The sequence below is a fragment of the Saccopteryx leptura genome, chromosome 2, assembly GCF_036850995.1.
Source record: "Saccopteryx leptura isolate mSacLep1 chromosome 2, mSacLep1_pri_phased_curated, whole genome shotgun sequence".
Taxonomy (NCBI): domain Eukaryota; kingdom Metazoa; phylum Chordata; class Mammalia; order Chiroptera; family Emballonuridae; genus Saccopteryx; species Saccopteryx leptura.
The window spans coordinates 162,864,491-162,883,386 of NC_089504.1; positions in this window are offsets into that span (position 1 = coordinate 162,864,491).

Consider the following 18,896-nt stretch of genomic DNA (forward strand, 5'->3'; position numbering starts at 1 on the left):
CATTGGAGATTGCCTCAGATGTCTGTTGACTCTTTCTTTTGTTTCTAGAAAAGTAGCTGGGGTTGGAACACATGCTCTTCTATTTGACCTGTACACAGCCTCCTGAGAATGGCCTTGGAGCAGCTCCCACCCTCTTTCAACTGAAACAGTTTCCTGGTGAGTAAAGACACAAGCCTAACACCCCTGAACCCCTATAATGAAACAATAAGTCCCTGTTTCCAAGGATCCCCCCTCCTTTTCTATAAGGCAAGGATTAGTTTTTTTAATAATAACCTGTAATACTGGTTACATAGTGAAATGACAACATTTTGAATATACTGGGTTAAATAAAATACACTACTAATTTCACCTGTTTTTTTTCACTTTGTTTAATATGAGTACTATAAAAGATTTTGAGATATAATTGACATACTAGATTCAGGTGTACAACATAATAATTCAATACATGTATATTTTATGAAATGTTATAATCTCAAAGAAAGTCTAGTTAACCGCCATCATGTCACATAGTTACAAATTTGTGTCTGTGTGATGACCCCCTCTTTTAGTCAGTCTAGCTGCAGTCTGTGACTTTGTCGATCTTCTCAAAGAAACAACTTTTGCATTGATCAATTTTCTCCATTGTTTTTCTAGTTTCTGTTTTGTTTATCTCCATTTTCATCTTTTTTTATTTCCCTTCCTCTAACTTCAGGTTTTACCTGTTTTTTTTTATTTTTTCTAGTTTCTTAGGGTGTACAGTGAGGGTATCAATTTGAGGTCTTTCTTCTTTTTTTAACACATGTACTTGCTGCTGTACCTTCCTGTGAATGCTGCTGTCACTGTCTGCTACTCTGGGTCCTGGTTTGTGTGTGACCTTTATCCTTTTAATCACAAAAGTAATCCCACAGTACTGGACACACAGAGGGAGGAAGCACACAAGTGTTCATCAGCTTTGATTGTCCCTAAATCAAAACTGACCCCCCCAAAAAAAAAATGTGTCTACAAAGTAAATTCAGTTATTTGTCCTGAAGCAGAAGCCATTTCTGCCAATGAAATTGTGGTTCAAGAAAGAAATACTCAGGAAGTGATGTCAGAAAAATGGTAGCATGAAAGATTCTCCTGATCCCTCCCCTTGAAAATTTCAACAAATTGAACAACTATAACACAATGAAGGAACCCCAGCTGAGCTTGCAGCTGTGCCTGAAAGATCCACCTGCTTAAGGGACTGAACATGGGATAGGTTGAAATGGGGGACAGAAAACAAAATACTTTTGTGTGGATTCTGGATAGGAGAGGATCCAGAGGACTGAATTTTTCTCTTTCCTTGCTGATCTAAAAGAGTGAGGTATATTTAGCTTTGGTTTGGTTTTGGAGCCAGGAGAGGCAGAAAGACTGAGGGGCAGAGAAAAAGGAACTGGATTAAGGCAGGTGCAACTGAGAGCAGAGACACAGCCTGGGTTCCCATACTCTACCCAACTCACTGGGCTCCACTTGCAATCCCCAGTGCTGGTGCATACATGGCTTGCAGTGCTTGCTCCATTGGTGCCACTTAGCCCATGGAGTTCAGTGTACTCAAGCGTGATCAGCTCATAGTACAATATGCTCACAGTGCACAGTGCAGGCTCTACCCACGAACTGTACTCTGTGCAGTGTTGGAGAGGACCAAAGCACAGCCCACCAACCTCCCAGATCCCGCCTCCCTCCCTTCACAGTATAAAGAGTGGCCATGGCAGATCCCCAATAGCTGACTCTCTGGGGCCACTCTCTCCCATAAGAGGCAGAGGTGCCCCTTGTTTGATCCCCTGGTATATTGGGATGTGGAGAAGTCCAGATCCTGGGAGATCTGGGACTGCCATTGCTAGAGCCATAAAACTGCAAAGCTGTAAAGCCGCAAAGCCATAATGCTGAAACTGTAAAGCCCTAACAACAAACTCCACCCACCAATGCAACTATGGCCCTACCTACATCATTATGACAGCAACACCTCAGTGGAGCTCTGCCCAAGAATTTCACAAAGCCAAAATTTGTAGTACTAGGACACCTACTAGAAAAAGAAAAAAGTAACCTCTCAAAACTGAAAAAAAAAATTTCTTTTTTTTCATGTTTTTCCTTCTTTCCATTTTCTTCATTCTTTTTTTCCATTTGAATTTTATTATCCTTAGTTTTTATATTTATTTTTTGTGAGGGTTTTATTTTTGATATTTTTTCTTATATTCTTTTTTGCTCTCTTCCCTTTACTTCTTTTCTCTTTCTCTTTTTCTCACATGAACTTCAGTTTTCTTCAAATTATTATATTTTTACTTATTTTTGTGAGGTTTTGGTTTTTATTTTATTTTTTCCTCTTATATTTTTCTTTCTCATATCATGCTCTTTGTTTTCTGAGTCTTTTCTATTTACCATTCTTTTTAGAATTTTCATTTTTTACTATGTTTTTTCAATTTTTATTTTTTATTTTTTAGTTGCCTCTTGTTAGAGTTCTTAACAATACCACTGTCAAATGCCATCAAGTAAGAAGAAATCAAGTATCATGGATACACAAGACAGAGACATAGTTCAGATAGATAATAAAAATATCTAGAAAAAATCTCAATTACATGGAAACCTTGAAGTTAAATGACAGAGAATTCAAAATTAAAGTTCTAAAGATAAAAGATATTGAAGCTCTAAAGATACAAAATATTGAAGTTCTAAAGATACAAGAAAATGCTGATAGGCAATTTAATGAGCTCAAAAAACAAACTAATGAACAAAAAGAGTATTTCACCAGGGAGATTGAAACAATAAAAAAGAACCAAACAAAAATGAAGAATTCAATATATGAACTGAAAAATGAGGTAGTAAGCTTAGGTAATAAAACAAGCTAGATGGAGGAGAGAATCAGGAAAAACTAAAGACAGGCAACTAAGATATTACAGAAAGAATAACAGATAAATTCACAAATTAAAAAAGAAATAATAAGAGAGCCCTACAAGAATTGTCTGACTCCATCAGAAAGAGCAATATAAGAATAATGCATATATCAGAAGAAGAAGAGAGGAAAATGGGAATAGAAATTCAAACAAATAATTGAGGAGAACTTCCCAAGCCTATGGAAAGAGTTAGAACCTCAAATCCAAAAAGCAAACAAAACATCAGTTACCTCAACCCAAATAGACCTCCGATAAGGTATATCCTAATAAAAGTGTCAAAAATTAATAACAAAGAAAGAATCCTCAAGGCAGCTAGACAAAAAAGGAATATAACATATAAAGAAAGGCCCATTGAGATATCATCAGATTTCTCAAAAGGAACTCTACAAGCCCAAAGAGAGTAGACTCAAACATTTAAAGTACTGAAAGAGATGAATTACCAGCCAAGAATACTATATCATGGCTATCCTTCAAATATGATGGAGAAATAAAAACATTTACAGACATACAAAAGTTGAGGAAATTTTTCAGCAGAAAACTCCCACTGCAGGGAATACTAGGGGGTTATCTGGCCAGATATAAAGAACAAAACAAAACAAAACTACAAGTAAAAGCTCCAGAAAGATCACAATCAAAACAAGGGTAATCTGTGACAACAATAACATAAAAGGGGAGAGAATAAACATCTGCAGTAGCAAAGGAGGATCGAATGCAGAAACATTCATGAAATAATGGACTCTTGTAAATAGGACTGTTTTTAGTTTAATAACCTAATGGTAACCACCAGAAAAATGCCATTACAGAAACATGTAGCTTAAAAAGGGGAAAAACAGCCTGACCAGGCAGTGTCACAGTGGATAGAGCATCAGACTGGAATACAGAGGACCCAGGTTCAAAACCCCAAGGTCACTGGCTCATCCAGCTTGAGCATGGGCTCACCAGCTTAAGTGCAGAGTCTCTGGCTTGAGAGTGGGATCATAGACAAGACCTCTTGGTCACTAGCTTCAAGCCCAAGGTTGCTTGCTTGAGCCCAAGTTCACTGGCTTGAGCAAAGGGTCACTCACTCTGCTGGAGCCCCCCAGCCAAGTTACATATGAGAGAGCAATCAATGAACAACTAAGGTGCTACAACAAAAAATTGATGCTTCTCATTTCTCCCCCTTCCTATCTGCCTCTCCCTGTCTGTCCCCCTCTCTGACTCTCTGTCTCTGTCAAAAAATAAAAAGGGAGGAGACAAGGAAAAGAAATAAAGAATACCACCAAATAAAATCAACTGACAGAAACAGAAAAACAAATGAGACACAGAGCAACCAGAAAGCAATATATAAAATGGTTATAGGAAATCCTCAAGTGTCAATAATAAGCCTAAATATAAATGGATTAAACTCACCAATAAAAAACCCAGAGTAGCAGATTGGATCAAAAAGCAAAACCTATCAGTATGCCACCTTCAAGAAACATATCTAAACTGAAAGGGCAAAGGTAGATTCAAAGTGAAAGATTGGAAGACAATTTTGCAAACAAATAAAAACCAAAGAAAAGCAGGTGTAGCCATACTCATATCTGACAATTCTGACTTCAAGACAATAAGGGTAACCAGAGACAAAGATGGTCATTTTATAATGATAAAGGGGACATTGTATCAATAAGACAAAACACTTCTTAATATATTTGCACCAAACCAGGGAGCACCAAAACATATATCTACTAATTGATCTTAATATAGAAACAGACAAAAACACAATCATACTTGGAGATTTTAACACACCATTGATGACTTTAGATAGATCATCCAAACAGAAAATCAATTTTAAAAAAAGTCAGCCTTAAATGACACACTGGACCAAATGGACATAATAGACATTTACAGAACATTTCATCCCAGAATTTCAGAGTATACATTTCTCTCCAGTGTACTTGGAACATTCTCAAGAATAGATCATATGTTGCACCACAAAACTAACATCAACAAATTCAGGAAGATTGAAATTATATCATGCATATTTTCTAATCATAAGGCTTTGAAATTAGGAAGTAATTTTCTAATCATAAGGCTTTGTAAAAAAGAAGTAAATGAACCCACAAAAATATTGAAATTAAACAACACCCTACTAAAAAAATGACTGGGTCAAAGGAAAAACAAAAGCAGAGATCAAAAGATATATACAGACAAATGAAAATGATAATATGACATATTAAAATTTCTGTGATGTAGCAAAAGCAGTAATAGAAGGGAAATTTACATCATCACAGGCTTATATCAAGAAACAAGAGAGATCCCATGTCAACACCTAACATTACACCTTAAGGAACTAGAATAAGAAGAACAAAGGCAACCCAAATTCAACAGAGGAAAGGAAACAGTAAAAATTAGAGTATAACTAAATGAAATAGAGAACTGCAAAACTAGAAAAAATTAATACAACAAAGCTGGTTCTTTGAAAAGTTTAATAAAATTGACAAACCCCTGGTTTAACTCACTAAGGAAAACAGAGAAAGAACTCATATAAACAAAATCTAAAATGATAGATGTAAAATTACCACAGACATCATAGATATACAAAGAAACATAATAGAATATTATGAAAGACTATATGCCACCAAATTCAACAATCAAGAAGAAATGGATAAATTCCTAGACCTATACAATCTTCCTAGACTGAGTCAAGAAGAAGTGGAAAGCCTAAATAAATAGACCCATAAACAGGGAGTAAACAGAAACAACTATCAAAAACCTCCCCAAAAATAGAAGTCCAGGACCAGACAGCTGCACTAGCAAATTCTACCAAACATTCATAGAAGATTTAGTTCCTCTCCTTCTCAAAGTTTTCCAAAAATTAAAGAAGAAGCAATACTTCCAAACACATTTTATGAGGCCAACATAAACCTCATACCAAAACCTTGCAAGGACAGTACAAAACAAGAAAACTACAGACCAATATCTTTAATGAATACAGATGCAAAAATTCTAAACAAAATACTAGCAAATCAAACAACAAATTAAAAATATATTACAGGCTCTGACCGGTTGGCTCAGCAGTAGAGCATCGGTCCAGCGTGTGGAAGTCCCGGGTTTGATTCCCAGCCAGGGCACACAGGAGAAGGGCCCATATGCTTCTCCACCTTTCCCCTGCTCCTTTCTCTCTATCTCTCTCTTCTGCCCCTAAGATCAAGGCTCCATTGGAGCAAAGTTGGCCCAGGCACTGAGGATGACTCCATGGCCTCCACCTCAGGCTCTAGAATGGGTCTGATTGCAGTGAAGAAATGGCTAAGCATCACCCCCTGGTGGGCATGTCACGTGAATCCTGTTTGGGTGCATGCGGGAGTCTGTCTGTCTGCCTCCCCCCTGCTTCTCACTCAGAAAAATGCAATAAATAAATAAATAAATAGTAAAAAATATTACCTCATAACCAAGAAGAATTCATTGTAGGCCCACAAAGATGGCTTAACATATGTAAACAGATCAATGTAATACACCATATCAACAAAACAAAGAACAAAAATCATATGATCCTATCAATAGATGCAGAGAAGACATTCGATAAGACACAACATCCCTTTAAGTTTAAAACACTCAATAAAATGGGTATAGAAAGAAAATACTTCAACATAATAAAAGCCATATATGACAAACCATCAGCTAACATCATACTAAATGGTAAAAAACTTAAAGGTTTTTCTCTAAAATCAGGAACAAGACAAGGTTGCCCACTCTCTCCACTCCTATTCAACATAGTGGTGGAAGTTCTAGCCTGAGCAATCAGACAAGAGAAAGAAATAAAAGGCATTCATACTAGAAAAAAAGAAGTAAAGTTTTTACTTTTTGCAAAGGACATGATCCTGTTTATAGAAAACCCCAAAGACTCCAGAGAAAAACTATTAGAAATAATAAACCAATACAGTAAGGTTGCAGGATACAGAATTAATATACAATAATCTATTGCTTTTCATATATGCCAACAGTAAAACTCAGTAAATAAACTAAAAAAAATAACCTCTTTTAGAGTTGCAACAAGAACAAAAAATACCTAGGAATAAACATAACAAAGAATGTAAAGGATCTATATACTGCAAACTACAAAGCTTTATTAAAGGAAATCAAAAACAACACAATGAAATGAAAAAATATACCATGTTCTTGGATAGGAAGAGTCAACATAGTTAAAATGTCCATGTTACACAAAGCAATATACAAATTTAATGCTATTCTCATCAAAATCCAATGTCATTTAAAAAAAAATAAAACAAAACATCACCAGGTTTGTATGAAACCATAAAAAACCCTGAATAGTCAAAGCAAGTCTGAGAAAAAAGAACGAAGCTGGAGGCATTATAATACCTGACTTCAAATTATACTACAGAGCCACAATAATCAAAACAGCATGGTATTGGCAAAAAATATATACACAGAGACCAATAGAACATAATGGAGAGCTCAGAAATAAAACCACAGATATATAAGCAAATCATCTTCGACAAAGGAGCCAAAGACACACAGTGGAGAAAAGAAAGTCTCTTCAATAAATGATGCTGAGAAAATTGGAAAGCCACATGCAAAAGAATGAAACTTAACTACAGCGTGTCCCTCTGCACAAAAATCAATTCAAAACGGATCAAAGACCTAAACATAAGATCTGAAATCATAAATTGCATAGAAGAAAATATAGGTTTAAACTCTTAGACCTTGGCCTTAGAGAACAATTCATAAATTTGACTCCAAAGGCAAGGAAAATAAAGGCAAAAATAAATGAATCAGATTATATCAAATTAAGAAGCTTCTGCACAGCAAAAACAAAAAACCTGACAACAAAAGAGATAGCTAAATAAATGAGGTTATATCTGCAAACAACAGCTCCAAGAAGGGGTTATTATTCAAATTATATAAAGAACTCCCAAAGCTCAGCAACAAACAAGCAAACAATCAAATTAAAAATGGGGAGAGGACATGAACAGATACTTCTCCCAAGAAGAAATACAAATGGCCAATAGATATATGAAAAAATGCTTATTTCACTAGCTATCAGAGAAATGCAAATCAAAACGAAAATGAGATACCACCTCATACCTGTTAGATTGCCTGTTATCAACAAGACAGGTAATAACAAGTGTTGGAGAGGCTGTGGAGAAAAAGAAACCCTCATTCATTGCTGGTGGGAATGTAAATTAGTACAACATTATAGAAGAAAGTATGGTGGTTCCTCAAAAAATTAAGAATAGAACAACCTTATGACCAAGCAATCCTTCTACTGGATATTTACCAAAAAAACTCAAAAACATTGGTACATAAAGACACATGAACCCCCATGCTCATTGCAGCATTATTCACAGTAGCCAAGACATAGAAACAACCAAAGTGTCCTTTGATAGAGGATTGGATAAAGAAGATGTGGTAAGTATATACAATGGAATACTACTCAGCCATAAGAAATGATGATATGTCATTTATGACAACATGGATGAACCTTGATAACATTATACTGAGTGGAATACTGTAATAAATCAGTAAAAGCTAAAAACTATGATTCCACATATAGGTGTGATACAAAATTGAGACTCATGGACATAAATAAGACTATAGTGGTTACCAGGGGGAGGGAGATATGGAGGAGGAGGGGGGGGGTCGGGAGGAGGGTATAAAGAGGAACAAATAAAAGGTGATGGAGGATGTTTTGACTTTGGGTGATGTTTATACTACATAATCGACTGTCCAAATGATGTGGAAATGTGTACCCAAAACTTTGTACTCTTGTTGATCAATGTCACCCTGTTAAATTTAATTTTCTAAATAAAATAAGAAAAGGAAAGAAAAGTAATACTCTTCTGGGTTGTTGTTTTTTTTCCTCTGAGATACTGCAAGTAATATTAAAGATACTGTGAAGCATATTAAAGTTGATGAATTTTTGTGTCTCTGGAGTCAGAGAACACAGTTTCCAGAGACTAGGAACATTTGGATGGTCTTCTCTTCTATCTCCGTGGGCCCTTCCCAGTCCCAGTAATTGTTGCAGGGATCAAGTCACCTCCTCTCCCTGCTGCCTGCTTGCCCCCTCCCTCAGCCAGTGTCGAACACTGGCCATACCGCAGAGGCCCCTTCATGAGTTTGCGGTCTGAGGTCTGAATGATTTGCAAGTGACCATGAGCCAGCACTGAACAGAACAGGGCTATCTTTCCTAGGAAGACATAAATGCCCTAGCCTCTCCCATGCTCATCATGCTTTCAGTTGGGTGAAACTCACCCCTCACATCCAGGACTTAACTATGTGGAATGTTCTATGCATTCTTGAACAGCTGTCACACCTTGTCCAAGGGGTGGCCCCATTCCAGTAGCAGGCGAAGTAATTCTTGTTTATGTGTGTAGTCATGAAGAGTTTCAGAACATGCCTGCATCAAAAGCACATGGAAATACATCATTATCATCTTTCCAATAGTCAGAGGGGGCTGAGGGCTCCACCCACACACACAGACTTTGAAAGGTGATGGTCAACCAGGACAGTGCTGATGGGTTCCTTGCTATTTTCCTCTTGATGAAATATAGCTGAAAAGGCCACTTCATTGTTGAAACAAATCTTAAGGTAATTTCTTAGAATGTTTATCCTATGTGACAAGGCCAAAAGAAAAAAGAAAAAGAGTAGAGCTGAACAGTCATCCACATGTTTAGTTGCATTATGGAGTAGGAGGCAGTACAGTGGAGAACAGTGGTGTTTGACTGAGAGTCATGCTATTGTGGTCATCATAGGCTAGTGAGCCCAAGTGATGCTGAGAAGCCAATGATTTCTTTCAGAAAGCTGGACAAAATAATATAGGGCTAAACTTGGCACATTAGCACCAATTAAAAGCAATATACTAATTAATTACATATCACATTTTGATAGCTTGTTTCTTCAGAGGAGAAAAAAATTTTTTTCCACAGGAAGCAGCCCCAGGTATTATTAAAATTGTTTCACAAATGGAAAAACTAAAGCAAAGATAGGTTGAGTCGTTCACTCAAGATCTCAGGCAAATCACGGCAAACCTAAGAAAAGAAGCCCTTTCTGACCACTCTCTACCCCCTTGTCCCCTTAAATCTCCAGGAAAAAATTTTCCTCAGCTTTATTTTTAATAAGTTCTCAAATTTACATCAATTCAAGATTTTATTGTGTAATGAGAAAGGAAAATAAAAAGGGTTACAAACTAACAAAAAGAATAAGTGAATTAAGACTATGATAAGATGCAACTGAAGTTATCTCCTAAAAAAATAAATAAAAAACAGCATTACAAAAAGTCTCTGTCAAAAAACTACTGGACCTAATAAACGAATTCAGGAAGATGGCAGGATATAAAATTAATACACAGAAATCACAGGCATTTTTATACATGAACAATAAACTGTCAGAAAGAAAAATTAAGGAAACAATTCCCTTCACTATTACAACAACAACAACAAAAAATAAAGTACCTAGGAGTAAATTTAACCAAGGAGTTTAAAGACTTGTACTCAGAAAATTATAAAACATTGATAAAAAGAAATCAAGGAAGACACAAACAAGTGGAAGCATATACCGTGCTCATGGTTAGGAAGAATAAACATAATTAAAATGTCTATATTACCCAAAGCAATTTATAAATTCAATGCAATACCAATTAAAATACCAATGACATACTTCAAAGATATAGAACACATATTCCAAAAATTTATATGGAACCAAAAAAGAACACGAATAGCTTCAGCAATTTTGAAAAAGAAGAATAAAGAGGAGGTATCACACTTCCGGATACCAAGTTATACTACAAGGCCATTGTACTCAAAACAGCCTGGTACTGGCATAAGAACAGGCATATAGATCAATGGAACAGAACAGAGAACCCAGAAATAAACCCACATCTTTAGGGACAACTGATATTTGACAAAAGAGGTAAGAGCATACAGTGGAGTAAAGACAGTCTCTTTAACAAATGGTGTTGGGAAAACTGGACAGCTACTTGCAAAAAATGAAACTAGACCACCAACTTACACCATGCACAAAAATAAACTCACAATGGATAAAGGACTTAAATGTAAATTGTGAAACCATAAGTATCCTAGAAGAAAACAGGCAGTAAGCTCACCGACATCTATCACAGCAATATCTTTGCTGAATTATCTCCACAGGCAAATGAAATAAAAGACAGGATAAACAAGTGGGACTATTTCAAACTAAAAAGCTTTTGTGCAGCTAAAGACAATATGAACAGAATAAAAAGACTACACAATGGAAGAACATATTTGACAATACATCTGATAAGGGATTAATAACCAAAATTTAAAAAGAACTTATAAAAACACCAGGAAGACACCAATCAAAAAATGGGCAAAAGAAAGGAATAGACACTTCTCCAAAGAGGACATACAGATGGCCAACAGGCATATGAAAAAATGCTCCACATCACTAATCATTAGAGAAATGCAAATTAAAACTGTAATGAGATATCACCTCACACCAGTCAGAATGGCACTCATCAACAAAACAACACAGAATAAGTGCTGGTGAGGAAGTGGAGAAAAGGGAACCTTCCTGCACTGCTGGTAGGAATGCAGACTGGTGCAGCCACTGTGGAAAACAATATGGAGATTGCTCAAAAAATTAGAAATGGAACTGCCCTTTGACCCAGCCATCCCACTTATAGAAATATATCCCAAGGACACCATATCACCGACTGAAAAAAAGAAATGCACCTCCATGTTTCTGGCAGCATTGTTCACAATAGCAAAGATCTCGAAACAGCCCAATTGTCCGTCAGAGGACGAGTGGATTAAAAAACTTTGGTACATATATACTATGGAATACTACTCAGCCATAAGAAATGATGACATCGGATCATTTACAATAACATGGATGGACCTTGATAACATTATACGGAGTGAAATAAGTAAATCAGAAAAAAAACTGAGATGAATCCATACATAGAAGGGACATAAAAATGAGACTCAGAGACATGAACAAGAATGTGATGGCAACAGGGGCAGGGGGTTGGGGGAGGGGGGATGGGGTGAAGAAGGAGAGAGGGGTTAGGGGAGGGGAGGGGCACAAAGAAAACCAGATAGAAGGTGACAGAAGACAATTTAACTTTGCGGGAGGGGTATACAGCACAATCAAATGTCAAAATAATCTAGAGATATTTTCTCTCAACATATGTACCCTGATTTATCAATGTCACTGCATTAAATTTAATAAAAAAAAAAAAAAAGCTTTGGTACATATATACAATGGAATACTATGGGACTATGAAAAAGAAGGAAATATTTCCTTTTGCAACAATATAGAGGGACCTGGAAACTATTATATTGAGTGAAATAAGCCAGGCAGAGAAAGAAAAATATCATATGACCTCACTCATTTGAGGAATCCAAGGAATAATGAGAACTGAGGAACGGAATTGAGACAGAGGAGGGATCAAAGGGACCAGAAGAAAAGAGGACAGAGGGAAAGGGGATGATAGGATGGGATAAAACTGAAGGAAAGGGGGGAGGGCACTATAGAGAGGGGGGCAAGGGAGATGTTGAGGGGAATAGGGGGAGGGGGGATACATTCGGGGTGACCCTAGAATCTATGTAAACACAATTAATTAAGTAAAAAAAGAGACTATGATAAGATGCAACTGAAGTTATCTCCTAAAAAATAAATAAATAACAGCATTACAAAAAGAGATGTTTCCTTCCATGTTAAAGCAAGTCACCCTCCCAATACATGGGCCATAGCCTCTGATTTTAATGAATTCTGCAATTCGGCAGTCATTCTCTTCAAAGCATGAATGTGCAAAGATGCCTGAAATACAGTTAAGAATCACACTTGTGATATAGTCCTTCAAACCTATTTTTAAAGACTGTCATATGGGAAGGCACAGACTTAATGTTTTCTTTGGTTGTACATTCTTCCTACATAAGCCTGGACACAGCTCAGAAAAAATAATGGTCATATCAGTCCATGTCATCAAGGTGGAAACCTAAAAACTAATCCCAAAATCAGAAGTGGCTTACCACACCTCTCAGCAGTGTTACTTAGCACTTAGCAAACTTAGGGATGAAAAAATGTCCTTTCCAGTGGTGGGATTCAGCCAGTTTGCACCAGTTTGGCAGAACCAATATTTAATTTTTTGTTGAATTAAAATGATACTTGTAATCAGGGTTCTCTAAGGTGGGTGCCTGGGCAGCTGCCCAATGTGGAAATCACAAATTTACATTCCTTACTCTTTTTTAATGTTCTTCTGAACAGCAGCATATGCTAAGCACCCATAGTAATGTTCATTCCATCCACAGATGAAAAAAATTGCAGGTGAGGATGCCAATCAAGAAGCAATATGGAAATATCTTCAATGACAGTTTTATTGTTTTTTTGTCAAGTATTATTTAGTATTTTTATTAATATTTTAAAACTTTCTTACAATCTAGTTTTGCATACCTCTTTTATTCTTATTTAAGTACTAAATGCATGAAATAATAAACTACCTTTTTGTATATCAGGGTTTTTTATACATACTTAAATGGTCCTTAGGGCAGAGAAGCACTTGTTAAATTATTTGAGTCTGACCAGGCAGTGGCGCAGTGGATAGAGTGTTGGACTGGGATGCAGAGGACCCAGGTTTGAGACCCCAAGGTCGCCAGCTTGACCACGGGCTCATCTGGTTTGAGAAAAAAAAAAAGCCCACCAGCTTGAACCCAGCAGGGGGTTACTTGGTCTGCTGAAGGCCCATGGTCAAGGCACATATGAGAAAGCAATCAATGAACAACTAAGGTGTTGCAACGCGCAATGAAAAGCTGATGATTGATGCTTCTCATCTCTCTCCGTTCCTGTCTGTCTGTCCCTGTCTATCCCTCTCTCTGACTTACTCTCTGTCTCTGTAAAAAAAAAAAAAAAAAATTATTTGAGTCCCACCGCTGGGTCCAAGTGCCCTGGGTCTGTGGCCAATGCTGCCCCATACTCTGATGTTGGAGGAAGGGCAGAGAAACCAAAGCTAAGGACTTGATGTAAGGGACTATTTCTGAATGTCTGGAGCTTCTAACACCCAGAGGAAGGAGTTACACTACAATTAAAGATGTCCTGGGGAGGCAAAAGTGTTCAATTGACCAACGGAGACAAGGTATTCATGAACCGGAATTTAGGCAGAAACTCAAAGTTACATGTGTTGTCATTTCTAACACCTTGCACTGATGTATGAAATGGGTTACTGCAGAGCCAGAGGCCACTGCACACACCTCAGCAGTACTGACAGAAAATTCAAGCAGGCATTGCCTGAAAACTGAGCCAGAACTCCCTCCTTGAGTAGAAGATGAGAAATGACCATCTGTAATTTGAATTCATTTAACATTGTATTCACTGCAAGTCAGACTGTAAGTTATATCATACAGGTTATTAAAATCATGGGTTTACCCCTCCAATTAAAACATGAAATAGAGTGTAAGTAAACATCAAATCTAAAACAAAAGTCAACAATTTTAGTCTTGGAAACCAAAAGGAAAGTGCTGAACACTATAATGTAGTTTTATAGAATTATTTTATAAAATAAAAAATGCTTTTGGGTGAAATTGTCCATTCTGGCTAAGGTGACTGACACTAAAAATTAACAAAAGAATGAGACTTTTAACTATGAGTATGTAATACAGTGGTTAAGACAGGAGACATGGAATTGGAGGATGCATTAAGTTAGCTGCAAAATCGAATAATGCTGTATCCAAAATACCTGACCTTGTGCCAGGGTTTGCATCAGACGCTCTTTCTCCATTCCTCCAATCACACTAAAACTGCTCATGAAAGGAGCCAGACTCAGTGGTAGAGCGTCGACCTGGTGTGTGGATGTCCCAGGGTCAACTGCCGGTCAGGGCACACAGGAGAAGTGACCATCTGCTTCTCTCCAACCCTTCCGCGCTTCTCTTTCTCCCTCCCTTTCTCTCTCTTTCCTCCTCTCCTGCAGCCATGGTTCATTTTGTTTGAGCGCATAGGCCCAGAGCGCTGAGGATGGCTCTGTGGAGCCTCTACCTCAGGTGATGAAAGTAGATTGGTTGAATCAAGCATTGGCTCCAGACAGGGGTTGCCAGGCAGATCCCAGTTGGGGTGCACAAGGAAGTCTGTCTCACTATCTCCTCTCCTCTCACTTGGAAAAGAAGAAAAAAAAAGAGAGAGAGAAAGGATCCAGAGGACCAGAACCAGATAGGTCCACACTCATATGCAAAGTAAGGAATAAACTGTTCAGTGGATTTCAGGAAACAAATTGGAGGGCCCAGGAACATGCCTCACCTCACCTCTATTCTGCTTCAAACCACTTGCACTACCCCAATGTAATGGCCAAAGTCAGTGTTAGACTTTGTTTCCCCTTAATATTAACTGAATGTTCTTAATGTTTTTAAGCAAACAGTTTGAGCAACCTGTAACTTCAAAAGCACATGATTGTGACTCTTCTGAGAGTAAATACTGATGGGGAAAGAAGAGCAGACATGTTGGTGTTAGGCACTCCCAGAAGGCAAGTGAGTCACCACAGAGAAGAGCACATGGTCTAGGCTGTAAGATTTTGCTTAAATTGGACCTTAATCTCAGATATACCATATTTCCCTATGTATAATATGCATCATTTTTTGAAAAATTTGGGTCTAATAACTGGGTGCGTCTTATACAGTGGTTGTGACATTTCAAATGCCATAGGTGGAACTGAGGACAAGGCAATATATGAAGACAGTGATTTGATTCATCATCAGACACAGATGAGGACAAGCTAATAGATGGGAGTTCTGACAGTGATGAAGAGTTTTATGACTTTATGATGAATAAAAATTGAGTTCAATAATTTTATGTAATACATTTTTTTTCAAATTTTGAATCCCAAAATGAAGGTGCATCTTATACATGGGAGTATCTTACACATGGGAAAATATGGTAATTGTTGCATGGCCACTGGTCCAAATCTTGCTCACACTAGGAAAACTGCTTATTCAGGGACCATTTACAGCCTCGGGCTCTGTGCTGACTGGGCCGGTGACTGTCACTAACACAATGCAGTCACTGTCCCCTCATTAGCAGTGTCAGCCCTGTGCGTATCGTGTGTATGACTCTGTGGCATAACAAATATCATCCTCAGAGCCCTGTGGTGCTGATGGAGGTATGGTGATCACAAGAGGGTGAAATAGTTAAAAGGAAATATTTTTTAAAAAGCAAAGAATTGAAGAAGAGTTCTGATGTGACCACGCATAGCAGTGAATCCATAAAATAGCCCTCTCACTACAGCAGGAAAAATATATGCCCCTCTTATTCCAAACATGCACTTCAAACATTTTGTTATGACCTTTCATTTTTAAATTTGCCTTGGATTTTTTTCAATGCATTTTTATTTGATGAAAATATTGAGGAAGAAAGAGAAAGTGTGATTTGTCACTATCCCTGAACCCCAATGTCTGGCCAGGACCCTGAATACCCAACCCAGACAACATTTATTGGTCACTTCTTACAGAGATGGTACTAACAACTACAGATTGAAGGAGGAGCCTGACACAGGAGAATATGTCTGTCACTATAAGACTAGATGCAGTTAGGTAGGTGCAGCAAGAAAAATTCAATGTGTCAAAATCCTACCTACAATTGCTGAGATCAAGGCAGCCTTTGCTGAGGACAAGGTCTATTAATATCCTAATTGAAAACAGGGTATCTGGTAAGTGAAAAGAATCTTTCCTGAAGAAAGTGTGCCTTTCCTCTAGGCTTTCCTACATATGGCACCATCGTACCCACCCTAGAGCATGTCAAATGAGGCCACAGCCTACCCGCTCACCAGCAGCACCCTTCTCCACTGCTACTACCAGATGGTCACATCTTATTCCCTCATTCATCTTCCAAGTGAAAGAGGCAAGCAACAAATCTATTTTTTTTCACAACCTAGGTCTATTCCTGCAATAATCATTTCTTCTGAAGTAATACAATAGCCAAGGACTTTGCCTATACTCAGACCCAAAGTTCTATAACAGAAGAATCACTTCTGGATGGTTTTATCCTGTTTAAAGAGATAGTTTTCAGAGACAACACAATAGCTGTCATGCAGTGGAAGCATGCACAGAGAAGAGAATTTGAACATTGGCTGTACCCAGAATCAAAGTCTCATCCTCACCCCCCTTCAAAAAACCAAAAGACCAGGACATGACCACAACTTGAACACTAGAACCTTTTCAGAAGCCAAAAGTCCATTGTCCAGAAAGGTCTGGTGCTGATGCCCCTTTACTATAAATGGCCAAGCTTCAAGGTCTTCCAAATAGAACCTGCCAACCAGTGCTTCTGCATGTACTTCCCTTAAACCAGGGGTCAGGAACCTTTTTGGCTGAGAGAGCCATGAACGCCACATATTTTAAAATGTAATTCTGTGAGAGTCATATAATACATTTAACACTAAATACAAGTAAATGTGTGCATTTTATGTAACACCAACTTTTAAAGTACAATAAGTCTCTGAATTCTTTTTAATAACATTGTTATGCTGTTGCTAACCAATGATGAATAAACTACTTCTTACAATTAATGCGAATTCTGGTGCTGCATGGTTTTGCTGATGGCTTTGTAGTTCGGTTGATACTTGGTGAAGTTAAGCTTCATGTAAGCATTGAGACTTCCATCCATTAAAAGTGATCGTAGGTTGGTCTTAATGTTCTTTAGATGTGAGAAAGACTGCTCACATGCATACGTAGAGCCAAATATTATCAGTACTGCAATGCTCAAACGCTGCAGTGCGTGGTATATGATAGGAAGCGCATTCCAAGTTTTGACAATCAGCTGGTCTGCGGGTTGAAGTTTTTTCATTTCTCCCCACTTGTGTTTGCTCGCTAACTCTGCTTGCTGTCACGCAAGTCTTTCCAAATCTTCATTCAGTGACTTGTCTGAGGCCACTTATTCAGACAAGTCTTATTCACCCACATGTCTGAGGCCTTCAGGTCAGCAGCTTCTAGCTCAAAATCTCTGACGGAGACACCAGGGATGTAACTCAGGTCGGCACTGTCCACTGCACACTCGTATGGATGGGTGATGAACTTAAAAAGATGAGTGCACTCACGAAATTCTCCAAAGCGCGCTTTGAATGACTGCAGGAGATTAGATGTGAAGCCCACTAGCTGCTGGAGATCAAGATGTTGAGCAGGGTCACTTGCTGTGCATGCATCTTTAAACTCTCCCAGTTTTTCAAATGACCTGTTTCAATGTCAGCGATGAAGAGTTCCAGCTTGTTTTCAAATGCAAACACTGCTTGTTGAAGGGATAAGACTGTATTTCCAACGCCTTGCATTTTCACATTGAGCTGGTTCAGATGTTGTCATGTCCATGAGATAGTAAAACTTCAGGAGCCACTCAGTGTTAGCTAACTCAGGATGCTCGATGTTTTTCATTTCAAGAAAAGTCTGGATTTTACTCAGACAAGCCGCAAAACAGCTGAGTACCTCCCCTCTTGACAACCAATGCATATTGCTGTGCAGAAGCAGACCAGGATGATTATTCCCAACTTTATCCAGTAGTGTTTTAAACTGGTGATCATTTAAAGCTCGGGCAATAATAAAGTTGACCACCAGAATGACCAGCAACATCACCTCACCAAGCTGCTCACCACACATCTGAGCACAAAGTGCCTCCTGATGTAGGATGCAGTGAAAACTTAGGATGGGTCTCTTTTCATGTTCATGAAGAAGTGCTATGAATCCTCTATTTTTCTCACCATGCACATAGCACCATCAGTACACACCAAAATAAGTTTATCCATTGGTAGATTTTTTCTTTAGCGAACTCAGTGAAAGACTTGAATAAATCCTCCCCCATTCTTGTCTCTTTCATAGGCAAAACAGCAAGACTTTCCTTACATAGTGTGTCACCGACAGCATACCTTGCAATCACGCTGAACTGGGATAAATGGCTTACGTCTGTTGACTCATCCAAAGTGAGAGAAAAGAATGGTGCTGCATTTATGTCCCTCATTTGTGTTGCCTCAATTTGATTTGCCACCATGATGGTACAATCATGTACAGTTCTTGCCGAGAGAGGCATGTC